The sequence below is a fragment of the Mauremys reevesii genome, linkage group 4 (genome assembly GCF_016161935.1).
Source record: "Mauremys reevesii isolate NIE-2019 linkage group 4, ASM1616193v1, whole genome shotgun sequence".
Classification (NCBI taxonomy): domain Eukaryota; kingdom Metazoa; phylum Chordata; order Testudines; family Geoemydidae; genus Mauremys; species Mauremys reevesii.
In genome coordinates, this window is record NC_052626.1 from 98,303,162 (window position 1) to 98,316,596 (window position 13,435).

General features: G+C 42.9%; 1 protein-coding gene across 3 annotated transcripts in view; it reads left to right on the plus strand.

Moving 5' to 3' along the window:
• SBF2 (SET binding factor 2) overlaps positions 1 to 13,435 on the plus strand; it is a 599,778-nt gene that overhangs the window by 473,057 nt on the left and 113,286 nt on the right. The gene's annotated exons all lie outside the window — the stretch shown is intronic.

Below are 13,435 nucleotides of genomic sequence, written 5' to 3' on the forward strand. Positions count from 1 at the left end.
TAGTATGGCAGGACATGTCAATTTAGTTTCCATTTAATTTGCAGGTGCTGTGCAGCTCACTTCTGCTTTTAAAATAATTCTTGGGTGATTAGTGTTATTATATTGGATCACAGTAACAACATGGGTTTAAAAGAGGGGTTTGGTCATTCACAGGTAACATCATTACAAGAGAGCATCAGTTTTGCATTTTTGATTGTTATGTGTTATAAAGTGAAAGGAGTCAAGACCTAGTAAAGATGTAACCTATGTATTTTCACACATCAGAAGGAGAGACAAAAGAGAGGATTTTATTAACTTCTTCCTGTAAAGGGACCTTTGGAGAAGGATTACGGTAATAACTTTTCTCAGAAGTAGCATAATTTCCCAGAATGATAGAGTCATAAGAGACACTGAGAAAAGCCTGCATTCTTCAGTTCCAGCCCTCTGAGGCTTGTGGAAGGAGATGCTTGGTTGAAAAATAAATAATAGAATAGGAAGCAATGATAAGATTTTCAGTAATGGTTGGTTCTGTAATTAAGAACGCAGTCCACTGTTTGTTTAGGTAAATAGACTCACATTTACTCCCACGGCATTGGATTACAGGAAAATAATGTCTCTTTACGTTGTTTTTATTCCAGGACAAAGCAGGGTTGTTAAATTACATGCATATTCCTTCCCTTTGCCCCAGAATTTTTTCCAAACATGCAGTTTTCTGCAAACATGTATATGCATACTTTAAAGGCATACTTTATTATGTCCAGTAAATTGGGTATGGTATTCTTCATTTCCTGATCTAAACTGTTATGTAGTGTTGTAGCATGCTGTTAAAACCCCAGAGACAGCTGCATTTCAGTGGTGGCTGAAGCAATTAGGAGAATAATGGATGCATATTAAGGAAAGGCTGAGTCTTTTATACCTATTTAACTTTAAGCGTATAAAGTTTGATATATAATTTTAAGCACCTGAAGTTTCAATGGGGATAAGAGCCTCTCCCCTTCCACTACACTGTACTGTCCACTACCTCCTTATTCGACTTAGGTATAACTCCTTCCTATTTCCACACCTCTCCTCTGGATCGTAAGTGCTGGAACTAGAGATGCGGGGGGTGCTGCAGCACCTCCTGGGTTGAAGTGGTTTCCATTATATACAAGTTTTAGAGTCTGGTTCAATGGCTCTCAGCACCCCCACTATAAAAATTGTTCAAAACCCCTCCTTTTGGCTCACTAAAGACTGCAAGAGGGGAGCACCACTATGGTGGACCTCAAAAAGTCTGTTGGCACAGATTATCATGATGTAACATAGCACAGATTATAATGATTTAGCACTTTTAAATTATGATCTCTTTGAGACAGGGACCATTATTATTTTTAATCATGTTTATTACCGTAGTGCCTGAGGGCCAACTAGGAGTATATCCCCATTGTGCTTGGCACTGTTCTAACATCTAGAGTAGTAGATGGTCCATGCCCTGGGCAGGTCTACACTACGGGGGAAAATCGATATAAGACACGCAACTTCAGCTACGTGAATAACGTAGCTGAAGTCGAAGTATCTTATATTGAATTACCTACCGTCCTCACGGCGCGGGATCGATGTCCGCGGCTCTCCGTGTCGACTCCGCTACCGCCGTTCGGGTTGGTGGAGTTATGGAGTCGACAGGAGCGCGTTCGGGGATCGATATATCACGTCTAGATGAGACGCGATATATCGATCCCCGAGAAATCGATTGCTACCCACCGATACGGCGGGTAGTGAAGACGTACCCTATATAAACAAGATAGACAGAGGCTGGTGGAAAGGGTATAACGCACAAGCAGAGTCTGACACAGAGGTTCCTAGGCAAAAGGTCTCCTGTAAACCAAACACATGACTTACAGGAAATTTATTCATAAAGAGTAACATGTAAGGTGTTTACAGAAAGCCAGCCAGCTCTGCAACAGACTGAACTTGGGAGGAAACCTACCTTGTTATTCAGGAAAGGTAACTGTTAAGTGTAGACCCAGGTTTGCATTTTGCAGTTTTGTTTTGTATTGTAACCATTTGTTTCCATCACTCTTTTTGTTTCTAGTAGAATCTCTATTTTCTTACATAAGTAAATCTACTATTGTTTTATTAGTTATTATACATGCTCCCAAGTGCTGTGTGATTCTTACAGGAGCAGTGATTTAAGGTCAAACTAATAGACTGGGGCATACCACCCCTTTGAGGGCAGAGGATCTGGGATTTCTGTGAGTAGCCAGTGTCGGGCTGGATATGACAGGGGAGAGATTCAAAGGGACTTGGGGACTGGGGTGCACCTATTGTTCACCTGCAAGATGAAGACAGGGCTTCCATAGCTCAGAGGAGAGTGCTTAAGTGACTGGTGGTGTTAGGGAGCTGACACCCAGCCACTCACAGGCAAGACTCCCCTACACTGGGGGCAGCGTGACTCAGTCCTGGGTATATCAAGTACTATGGCAGCAAACATCATGTTAGTTCCATGATTTTTTTTAGGGAGTTGGTCTACTTAGGAGGTGATAAGCTAAATGGAAAGAAAAGGGATGAGAAGGGGGTTGAGGGGAACAGGGCAGGGGAGAAGAGGTGTGTAGTGAAGCAGAGGTGAAGAGACTGTGAGGGAGCAGATGGGAGAGGGTTGGAGCAAACAGCCAATCAGCACAGGACAGAGAAAGTCCAGTCAAAACTAGAAAGTTCCCTGAATGGCCAGAGGGTGCCTTCCATGGCTACCTCTTCCCATACCAGCTGGTGTCTATGACTGACTCCTCTCTCCCCCCAAGGCCACATTCTGGGTTCAGCAAGGTGCTGAGGGCAGGGTTGGCCCTGGCTGGGGCCCAATTTTACCCCCTCACCTCAGTGCAGCAGTCACTGCTTTGGTTGCTTCTGCTTCTACTGGCTAGAGTCTCTGACTGGCTCCATGCCTTCTCATGTTCAGAAAGCTTTTAGTGCTCCCTGGGAACTACCAGAAATAATAATAATAATAATTAATACAAAAGAACACCCTTACTGGGCTATCTCCTGTCTTAGGAGGCCATCCCAAGGAATACGCAAATAAACTCATTACAATTCTGCTCTTCTTTTATTTGAAGACTACCTATTTGAAGCCACCAGTTTTTCTTCATTTCAGTAGTCTCTCCTGACAAGTTGAGTACAAAGAGAACTCCACCACCAAAGATGGAGGATGTTAGCAAAAGAGAACAAAAAAAACAAGTTATTTGTATAAAGTCCTACTGTCACATTATCTAATATTTATTTTCATTCACTTATTTCTGTACTTTCCTTCTGGATTATTACCTAATTTTTGCACTCTTCACTTTAGATGCCAAATGCAATATTAACCAGGCTTTACATTTCTTTTCTCAGCACTGGGGACAAGCCTGAACCAATAAGTGGACACAAAACACTCTGAAGCTTGCAGAGTTTGCGTGTTTCTAAATGGAGATTTGGATCTGAATTTCATTGCTGGCCTATTAAACAATCACTACTCAGAATCTAGGTTTAATATTCAGACCATAAATAGTTTAAAATTTGCAGTATAACACCTCATTTCCATTATTTCAATGTACTTCCAAAAATAGGGGGAATTTTAGAGATAATTATCCTAAAATATTTTGTGGTTTCACCCTATTATCAGTATTAAGATCAGAATTCACATTACTTAAGGAAAAGTGAAAGTATTTTGAATCCCTGTCTGCAAGCAGTTGGGATTTTCCAAAAGCTAATAGTGCATGCAGTCACCCAAATACTGTGGGTATCAGTGTTGGCTTTGTAAATCTTGACATTTGTTACCAAAAGGCTAAGATAAAAAACCTCTTTGAAAGTAACAGTGTCAAAATCTCAGGAACTCACCAAGAGGAGGGGTCAAATGATCCAAAACTTAAGGTCAGTGAAATATGTGTTTGACTGGAGGACTTCGATCTTCTTTTCAGTTGGACACATGAACAGCTGTGCTATGGATTTAGATTTTTTTCAAATTTTGCTTCATCTTTACCTTTTGTAATGTAACCAAGCATATGAATTTACTGTAGGTAAAGGAAAGGCACCACTATGTTTCTTACCCACTTCTTCGAACCATCCTTCTTACCGTATATTCATCATCCGTAATCTCTATTCTCTCCCTTGCTTGAACTCTTGTCCTGTGACTTGGTTTGTATTTGTCTTGTCTAACTTCATGTCAGCTCATTTCAGGTACTGAGCCCCCTCATCTCTCATTGACTTCAGTGCATTTCAGGTGTTCAGCACATTGCAGGATTAGACTCTTTGTGGAAGGAATGGATCATATGGTTCATTATTATGCATTGTTTAATATGTTGTGTAATTTTGTACTGCTAGATACCTCAAAAAATAAATATTAAGACAATCTCCCTGCTCAAGTAGTATCTTGCTCTCTGATTTTAAAGTATTCTGTAAATTTATGGTGCTACATGTGATTTTTAATATTATTATCCAAATAGGCCATAATTTTTCAGTCATTGTGCTTGCCTTATCAGATTTCATGCAGGAAGGTAATTGTTGTTAATATATGACAACATATGTAAAAGCTGAATTGTAATAATTTCATTTCTCTTTCCGGGGGGTAGAGGGAGGGAAATGACATTTGGCATCAGCAGTTTTCTGACTGATGTAAATACTATTTTGTGGAGCCACAGTGCAGGCTTGTATTTGGCAACACATTTTGGGAATGCCTTCCTTTCAGCAGGTGATGCTTTCAGTATCCAGGAGAAGGCAGCATTCTTTATTAGGCTTTATCAATCTCTCCCCCAGCAGGGAATGATGAACAGTGTTTAAATCTAAATCAAGATTACCTGTCATGCCAGCTGTAATATGTTAATGGATTGCAGCTGTTACTGAAAAGAGCAAAGTTTTAAGGGGAAATAGGAAACCAAAAATGAAATTTTAGGATCTGGTGATTAAGGTCTTTAGTCACTGCCAACCACTCCTATGGTAAGTTCTTCAGGGCAGGGACTGTATGTTTTCCTATGTGCTTGTACAGCTCTAAGTAGAACAGCCCCCAATCCTGAGAGGGGGAGTATTACTGGGAATTACTGCAATACAAAAATAATGTATAATAGAGTATACTGTGTACAGTTTTTTCAAGAATATGGGACAAAAGAAAATACATACTTAGATGCTGAGTTTCTTCTGCCAGAAAATGTATATGATAAATAAATCTCTGCCTAGGAGGATTACATACTATTTTTGCAGAATTCTATTGCCCTCTACTGGTTCACTGTACGCAGTTGTGATTTGGTAATGCTGACTAATATCTGATGACCTTTTATGGCTTTCATGGTGAAATAACAGTAGACAAACATCACGAGGGCTCAGTGTACCATTCACATTTAAAAGGGAGTAAGAATCTAAACAATCTTGAGTGTTTTAATTTTATTTATTTCGTATTATGTTTTTTATTTTGTGTCCAAGATGCAAAAATAAATAGCTTTCCTAACAGCAGTGAGCCAACACAGCTACTTCTCTTTTGTGCACTATATCCCTGTACATTTGTGTGTATAAATGTCTATGGCCCCAACCTTATAGTGAACTCCAGATGGGAGGACCTCCATTGACTTCAACAAGCTTCCACAAGAGCACAGGGGTTTTCCTGTATGGAGCCCACCATAGGATTGAAGACTATACCTATAAACACAAGTAAATATATATATGTTTGAGATATATATACACACACAATATAATATGCATGTGTACCCATACACTAAGGCTCCTGCAATCTGATCTATATGACAGGACCTCTCTGCCTGTATGTAGTTCCACTGAACTTAATGGATCTGCACTGTGCCCACACAGAGTTCTTAGTGCAGAATCAGGGTTATATAATGAGTGTGTGTGTGTGTGTGTGTGTGTGTGCACGCGCATGGAAAGTATTGGATGTGGAAAGTGAGAATACATTTTTTTCTGTAATATCAGTATTTTTAACAACTATTTTAAAATGTAAAGTTGCTTGTACTCATTTTGAGTAAGAGGATCTGTGAGAAGTAAATTCTAGGTATGTAAGGATATACATGAGAATGAATGACTTTACGGGTAAGAGGTCCATAGTGATTTCAAAATCTACCTTTGTATTGATTCTTATGTAACATATAGACTTCTTAGTAATATTAGTCTGCTGAGAGAGCACAGCATACCTTGCAGGAGAAGTTAGCTCATGTTATGAGTGTTCCTACTGCTCAAAAGACATCAGACAAACAGCTTTACATTAAAGACTTATTAGTTCAGAAGCTTTGGTGAAATTCTTGAGAACTGAATAAGAATTTCATATCTAATGTTTGTTTGAGTTAATCACGAGCATATACTTCAATAAGGTAAATTATGGCAAAACATTACAAGTCATTTTCTGAAGTGTTCCATTTCAAAATATCTGTTCTGTGATTGTGCATAAATACATGGGAAATGATCAGAAGTTTTAGTTCATCATCACTTTTTCTTGGAGGAAAACACAGTGTAGAAACAGAATTGTTCAGAGGACTTCAAAACTAGTCTTTAAAAAATTTGAATAGTAGTTTGCTACTCTTTGGTATGGAAGGGCCTTTCTGTCTGGTATTGAAACACTACACTGGCTGTTCTGCATGTTTTTATAGTTAAAAATATCAAATTGAGTATGAATGAAAGTAGTTTGCAACATATATTAGTTTATGTAAAATATATCTTTCAGTTGCACATTATCTTTTGGGTGATGTTTAAGAATGGTTAGTGTGGTACGGTACTAAACTAGATGTAAATTAGCTTATCCTTCATCATCCAGATTTACTGCTGCTGTAGCTATAACAACTTGTTTGAGTGCTGGTTCCTATATATATATATTCCCCTGTGGATATGCATGCACGCCATGCACCTGACACCGGAAAATTGTAGTAAGTATTGTGCTTTGGTCCATGCCAATACCCCTGCTCTCCTCGTGTGCCATGCCAAGGCTATAAGGGGTGGTGCAGACTGACACCTCTCCAGTTCTTTCTCGTGGCCTGAGTCGGAATCTCCAATGTCTACAACTGATACTCTTCAGCATTTTTTCCCATAACTATTTTTCAGAGTTTTATAAAGTTAATTGCTATTGTTAATAGTTTATTAGTTTAGATAATCCTCTGATTCCCCCAGTGCAAGACTTAATTATGCCCAGGCTTCCAGACATTAAGAATTGTATCTCGTGCCCTCACTCCTGATGTATCAGGGACAACTGCCAGCGCTACCTCTACTGCCTCAGAGAAACTCACATTTCTGCTAAGTGCAGTATCTGTACTCCTTTCCCAACCAAATATGGCAGGCATGAGAATTCCAGCTTCAGAAATGGAATGCTCCATGAGGCCCCAATCAAATCCAAGCCAGGAGAGCCCACTGCCTATCAACTGACACATCAATGAGTACACCTTCTAGCTCAGTGTCTGACTCAGGAGTGGGAAGGACTAGAGTGTAGGACACTTTGTCTGGGCATTCTCACTAGTATAAGGGGCACTCTCATAAGCATAAAAATAGATTGCTTCCTAGATGTTCTAAGAAAGAGGATCGCTCCCCACTCCATACAGGTTGGGCTACGCCTTGCACCCAGGACACAGGACCCAGATTTAGGTCCTCTTAAGTTTCATGGAAGTGATCAGAAGGTGCATAGGAGCAAGGCTCCTTCAGTACTGTTCCGTGCGTCACCATTGACACTGAATATGGTACCAACTAAAACTGAACACCAGGAGCTGAAGGACCAACCGTGATCACATAGTCAGAGGCTCCATTGCAGGCAGTACCTTCACAGCCCCAAAAGGAACCACCAATGACTAAGAGTCCCTTTGCACCAACTCTGGCGGCACAAAGCAACAAGCTGCAGCCTTCCAAAGCTCCAGTATCCTACACCACTTCAGGGGATATCTTCATCCTCCTGGAGCCGCAATCTCCCCTGTTTTTAGGATCAACTTTCAACAGGGAGATTTTAAGACCAGGGAAAAGCCCATTTCCCAATCCATCCATTAGCTGCAGCTTCCCGACATCAGTACTGACAGCACCACTGATGGAACCAGATCTGACCTTCTCATCATCAGGAGAGTCAGACATACTGACGGAACTATCTTTCCCTCCACCAAGGGAGTTCAGCCCAGAAAGGGGAGTGAAAATCTTCTACTACCAGTCTCATCCATCCAAATGGCGACCTCATCCTCAGAAACGATGTCTTGGGAATCATAACTTACATTTGAGCCCTCAAATTGGCCTTAATGGGGACTATGGGACCTGTATGAATGGCATTCAGAATCCATGCGATCCAATAGGAAGTCTTTCCACCTCCCCTCCAAGAGGCCAATCAGAACCTCCTGAGCCCACCAGTACCAGCAAATATTTCTCCTTTCTCCCCCAATGGGGCATTTGTTCCTGCCTCGCCATCTCCTTCAGATGACCATAGACCATTTCAAGAGCTGCTTCAGAGAGTAGCAGAAGAGCTCCAAATCCCTTCAGATGAGGTCTAGGACTCACAACACAAGCTTGTGTACATTCTACTACCTACAGGATCTAGCCAAACAGCACTCCCAGTCAACGAGGCCATACTGGAACCTGCAAAAACTGTGTGGAATACACCAGCAACTTTTGCTTCTACCCCTAAGAAGGCAGAAAAGTGGTATTTTGCCCCAGCTAAGGGAGCAGAGTTCTTGTTCTCCAATCCTGTCCCAAACTCCCTAGTCATCCAACCAGCCACGGAAAAGTCGAGACAACAATATGCAAGAACTGCCTTTGCGGATAAGGAAGCCAAGAGTTTAGACCTTATGGTGAGAAAGATACTTACTTCCACCAGCCTCCAATTTAGAATTTCCAACTAACAGGCCCTTGTGGCAAACGGACAAGTTACCTGTAAATGGGCACTCACCTCTTGAGTGGCTGGGTGCTGTATCACAGTCCTTTTCTTGACCCTGGTCCCAACCCATTCTGGGGTGTTAGTCTGTTTGCCTTGCGACGGTCTTAAAGGCCAGTTTTAGGCCTTTAGAAGCAGCAAAGAATCCTGTGGCACCTTATAGACTAACAGACGTTTTGCAGCATGAGCTTTCGTGGGTGAATACCCACTTCTTCAGATGCAAGCAGTGGAAATTTCCAGGGGCAGGTGTGTATATATAAGCAAGCAAGAAGCAAGCCAGAGATAACGAGGTTAGATCAATCAGGGAGGATGAGGCCCTGTTCCAGCAGCTGAGATGTGAAAACCAAGGGAGGAGAAACTGGTTCTGTAATTGGCAAGCCATTCACAGTCTTTGTTTAGTCCTAAGCTGATGGTGTTAAATTTGCAGATGAACTGGAGCTCAGCAGTTTCTCTTTGAAGTCTGGTCCTAAAGTTTTTTTGCTGTAGGATGGCCACCTTAAAATCTGCTATTGTGTGGCCAGGGAGGTTGAAGTGTTCTCCTACAGGTTTTTGTATATTGCCATTCCTAATGTCTGATTTGTGTCCATTTATCCTTTTCCTTAGAGACTGTCCAGTTTGGCCGATGTACATAGCAGAGGGGCATTGCTGGCATATGATGGCACATATTACATTGGTGATGTGCAGGTGAATGAACCGGTGATGGTGTGGCTGATCTGGTTAGGTCCTGTGATGGTGTTGCTGGTGTAGATATGCGGGCAGAGTTGGCAATGTATTACATTGGTGGACGTGCAGACTGCTTGCATCCGAAGAAGTGGGTATTCACCCACGAAAGCTCATGCTGCAAAACGTCTGTTAGTCTATAAGGTGCCACAGGATTCTTTGCTGCTTCTACAGAACCAGACTAACACGGCTACCCCTCTGATACTTGACACCATGCAAGGCACTGCATTTAGCCGTATGGAGTGGAAATCCATCAACCTCATGAAGAAACTTGCACAAATACAGACGGATATCATCTTCCTTTCCAAATGTAAACGGATGGACATCATACCTAATGGACTAAAGGTAAAAAATCCACTGCTATCTACATACTACACAGACCACAGTGAGAGATTATGCCGTACTCTATCTAAGAAACTGAGGAACCACCTGATCAGCATCCTATACAGCAAACAGGAAAACATCAAAAAAGAGCTCTCCAACCTAGAGACTCTCATCAATAACCAAACTTCCATACAAACGGACTTCACTAAAATAAGACAGGAGATCTACATTACCCACTTCACCTCTCTAAAAAGGAAAAAGGACTGTAAGCTGTCTAAACTCCTACCTGCCACATGGGGCCACAACCGTGATACCCCTAACCCACCCAGCAATATCGTCAATCTATCCAGCCACACACTCAGCCCAGAAGAACAGTTTGTCCTATCTCGGGGACTCTCTTTCTGCCCTGCCACCCCCACCAACATGATACAGTTCTGCGGCGATCTGGAAGCCTACTTTCGCCGTCTCCGACTCAAAGAATACTTTCAGGACAACACTGAACAGCGCACTGATACACAATTACCCTCCCACCAACAGCACAAGAAGAAGAACTCCACATGGACTCCTCCTGAGGGTCGAAATGACAGTCTGGACCTATACATTGAATGCTTCCGCCAACGTGCACAGGCAGAAATTGTGGAAAAACAACATCGCTTGCCTCACAACCTAAGTCGTGCAGAGCGCAATGCCATCCACAGCCTCAGAAACCATCCTGACATTATAATCAAAGAGGCTATAAAGGAGGTGCTGTTGTCATCATGAACAGGTCTGACTACCAAAAGGAGGCCGCCAGACAACTCTCCAATACCAAATTTTACAGGCTACTTCCCTCAGATCCCACTGAGGAATACACTAAAAAACTGCCCCATCTACTCAGGACACTCCCTACACTAACACCAGAACAAATCAACATACCCTTAGAACCCCGACCAGGGTTATTCTATCTACTACCCAGGATCCACAAACCCGGAAATCCTGGACGCCCCATCATCTCTGGCATTGGAACTCTCACTGAAGGACTGTCTGGATATGTGGACTCTCTACTCAGACCCTATGTTACCAGCACTCCCAGCTATCTCCGTGACACCACTGATTTCCTGAGGAAACTACAATGCATTGGTGACCTTCCAGAAAACACCATCCTAGCCACCATGGATGTAGAGGCTCTCTACACAAACATCCCACACACTGATGGAATACAAGCTGTCAGGAACAGTATCCCTAATGATGCCACAGCACAACTGGTTGCTGAGCTCTGTGCCTTTATCCTCACACACTATTTCAAATTTAATGACAATATATATCTCCAGATCAGTGGCACCGCTATGGGCACCTGCATGGCCCCACAATGCCAATATTTTTATGGCCGACCTGGAACAACGCTTCCTCAGCTCCCGTCCACTCACGCCCCTTCTCTACCTACACTACATTGATGACATCTTCATCATCTGGACCCATGGGAAGGAGACTCTGGAAAAATTCCACCATGATTTCAACAGCTTCCACCCCTCCATCAACCTCAGCCTGGACCTTTCTACACGGGAGGTCCACTTCCTAGACACCACGGTGCAAATAAGTGGTGGTCACATTAACACCACCCTATACCGAAAACCTACCGACCGCTATGCCTACCTTCATGCCTCCAGCTTCCATCCCGGGCACACCACAAGATCCATTGTCTACAGCCAAGCACTGAGGTACAACCGTATCTGCTCTAACCCCACAGACAGAGACCAACACCTAGAAAATCTCCACCAAGCATTCTCAAGACTACAGTACCCGCACGAGGAAATAAGGAAACAGATCAACAGAGCCAGATGTGTACCCAGAAGCCTCCTACTGCAAGACAAACCCAAGAAAGAAACCAACAGGACTCCACTGGCCATCACATACAGTCCCCAGCTCAAACCCCTCCAACGCATCATCAGGGATCTACAATCCATCCTGGACAATGATCCCACACTTTCACAGGCCTTGGGTGGCAGGCCAGTCCTCGCCCACAGACAACCTGCCAACCTGAAGCATATTCTCACCAACAACTGCACACCGCACCATAGTAACTCTAGCTCAGGAACCAACCCATGCAACAAACCTCGATGCCAACTCTGCCCACATATCTACACCAGCAACACCATCACAGGACTTAACCAGATCAGCCACACCATCACCGGTTCATTCACCTGCACGTCCACCAGTGTAATATATGCCATCATATGCCAGCAATGCCCCTCTGCTATGTACATCGGCCAAACTGGACAGTCTCTAAGGAAAAGGATAAATGGACACAAATCAGACATTAGGAATGGCAATATACAAAAACCTGTAGGAGAACACTTCAACCTCCCTGGCCACACAATGGCAGATTTTAAGGTGGCCATCCAACTTCAGGACCAGACTTCAAAGAGAAACTGCTGAGCTCCAGTTCATCTGCAAATTTAACACCATCAGCTTAGGACTAAACAAAGACTGTGAATGGCTTGCCAATTACAGAACCAGTTTCTCCTCCCTTGGTTTTCACATCTCAGCTGCTGGAACAGGGCCTCATCCTCCCTGATTGATCTAACCTCGTTATCTCTGGCTTGCTTCTTGCTTGCTTATATATACACACCTGCCCCTGGAAATTTCCACTGCTTGCATCCGAAGAAGTGGGTATTCACCCACGAAAGCTCATGCTGCAAAACGTCTGTTAGTCTATAAGGTGCCACAGGATTCTTTGCTGCTTCTACAGAACCAGACTAACACGGCTACCCCTCTGATATTTTAGGCCTTTTAAATTCAGCCTTTTGTTCAGGCTCCCATATAAGCCCTCTCCCCGTCTTGGGGTTTATGACACTTTACCCCTTGGCTGATAGGAGAATCAAGGCTCACCCACTACTTCGGGTTCCAAGCCAGGGATCCTATACACAGCAGTCCACGTTCTGCTTACTTGAATCCTTCGCTGATATTTCCTTGGGCTTCTTCATACCGGGCCCTTTTAACTCCAGCCCTCTCTCAGGGCCAGTGTCTTCTGGTTCTTCTCTCTCTACAATCCAAGCTATGTAAGTTCAGCCAGCTATAAATCTGTCTAATAGTTGGCTCCTTTGGCCTGAGAGGAGAACCCTCCTTCACTCCTCTGGTCCCAGTCAGAAACTGAACTGCTAAGGCCAGGCAACTCCTTTTTTTATGGTCCACCAGGATCCTGATTAAGTGTTTCTAGCTTTTCTAGCCCTTTGAGGACCAGGTCTCTTGTGGTTTTCAAAATGGCTGCTCTGAAGAGTCCTCTTTAAGCAAATCTGGAGGACCCATCTTCGTTGCTCTTTTCTTCTCAACCCGTTGCTTCTTGGGGCAAAGTGAGGTAGTACCACAGGGCCCCCAGGATGGAGCCTTAAAGGCCAAATGCTCTCCATCACATTACTCCAGGAGAATACGGTTCAGTGTCAAACCAATGATTTTTATTTGGAAATTTGATATTTTGCTAATATATTGGTTATTTGAAATTACATGATTGCATTTCTTACTCTGAAATACATAAAGTACAGAATAAACTTTACATGGATGAAGGAATATCCTAACACTTCTTTGATGATCCATTATTCATAC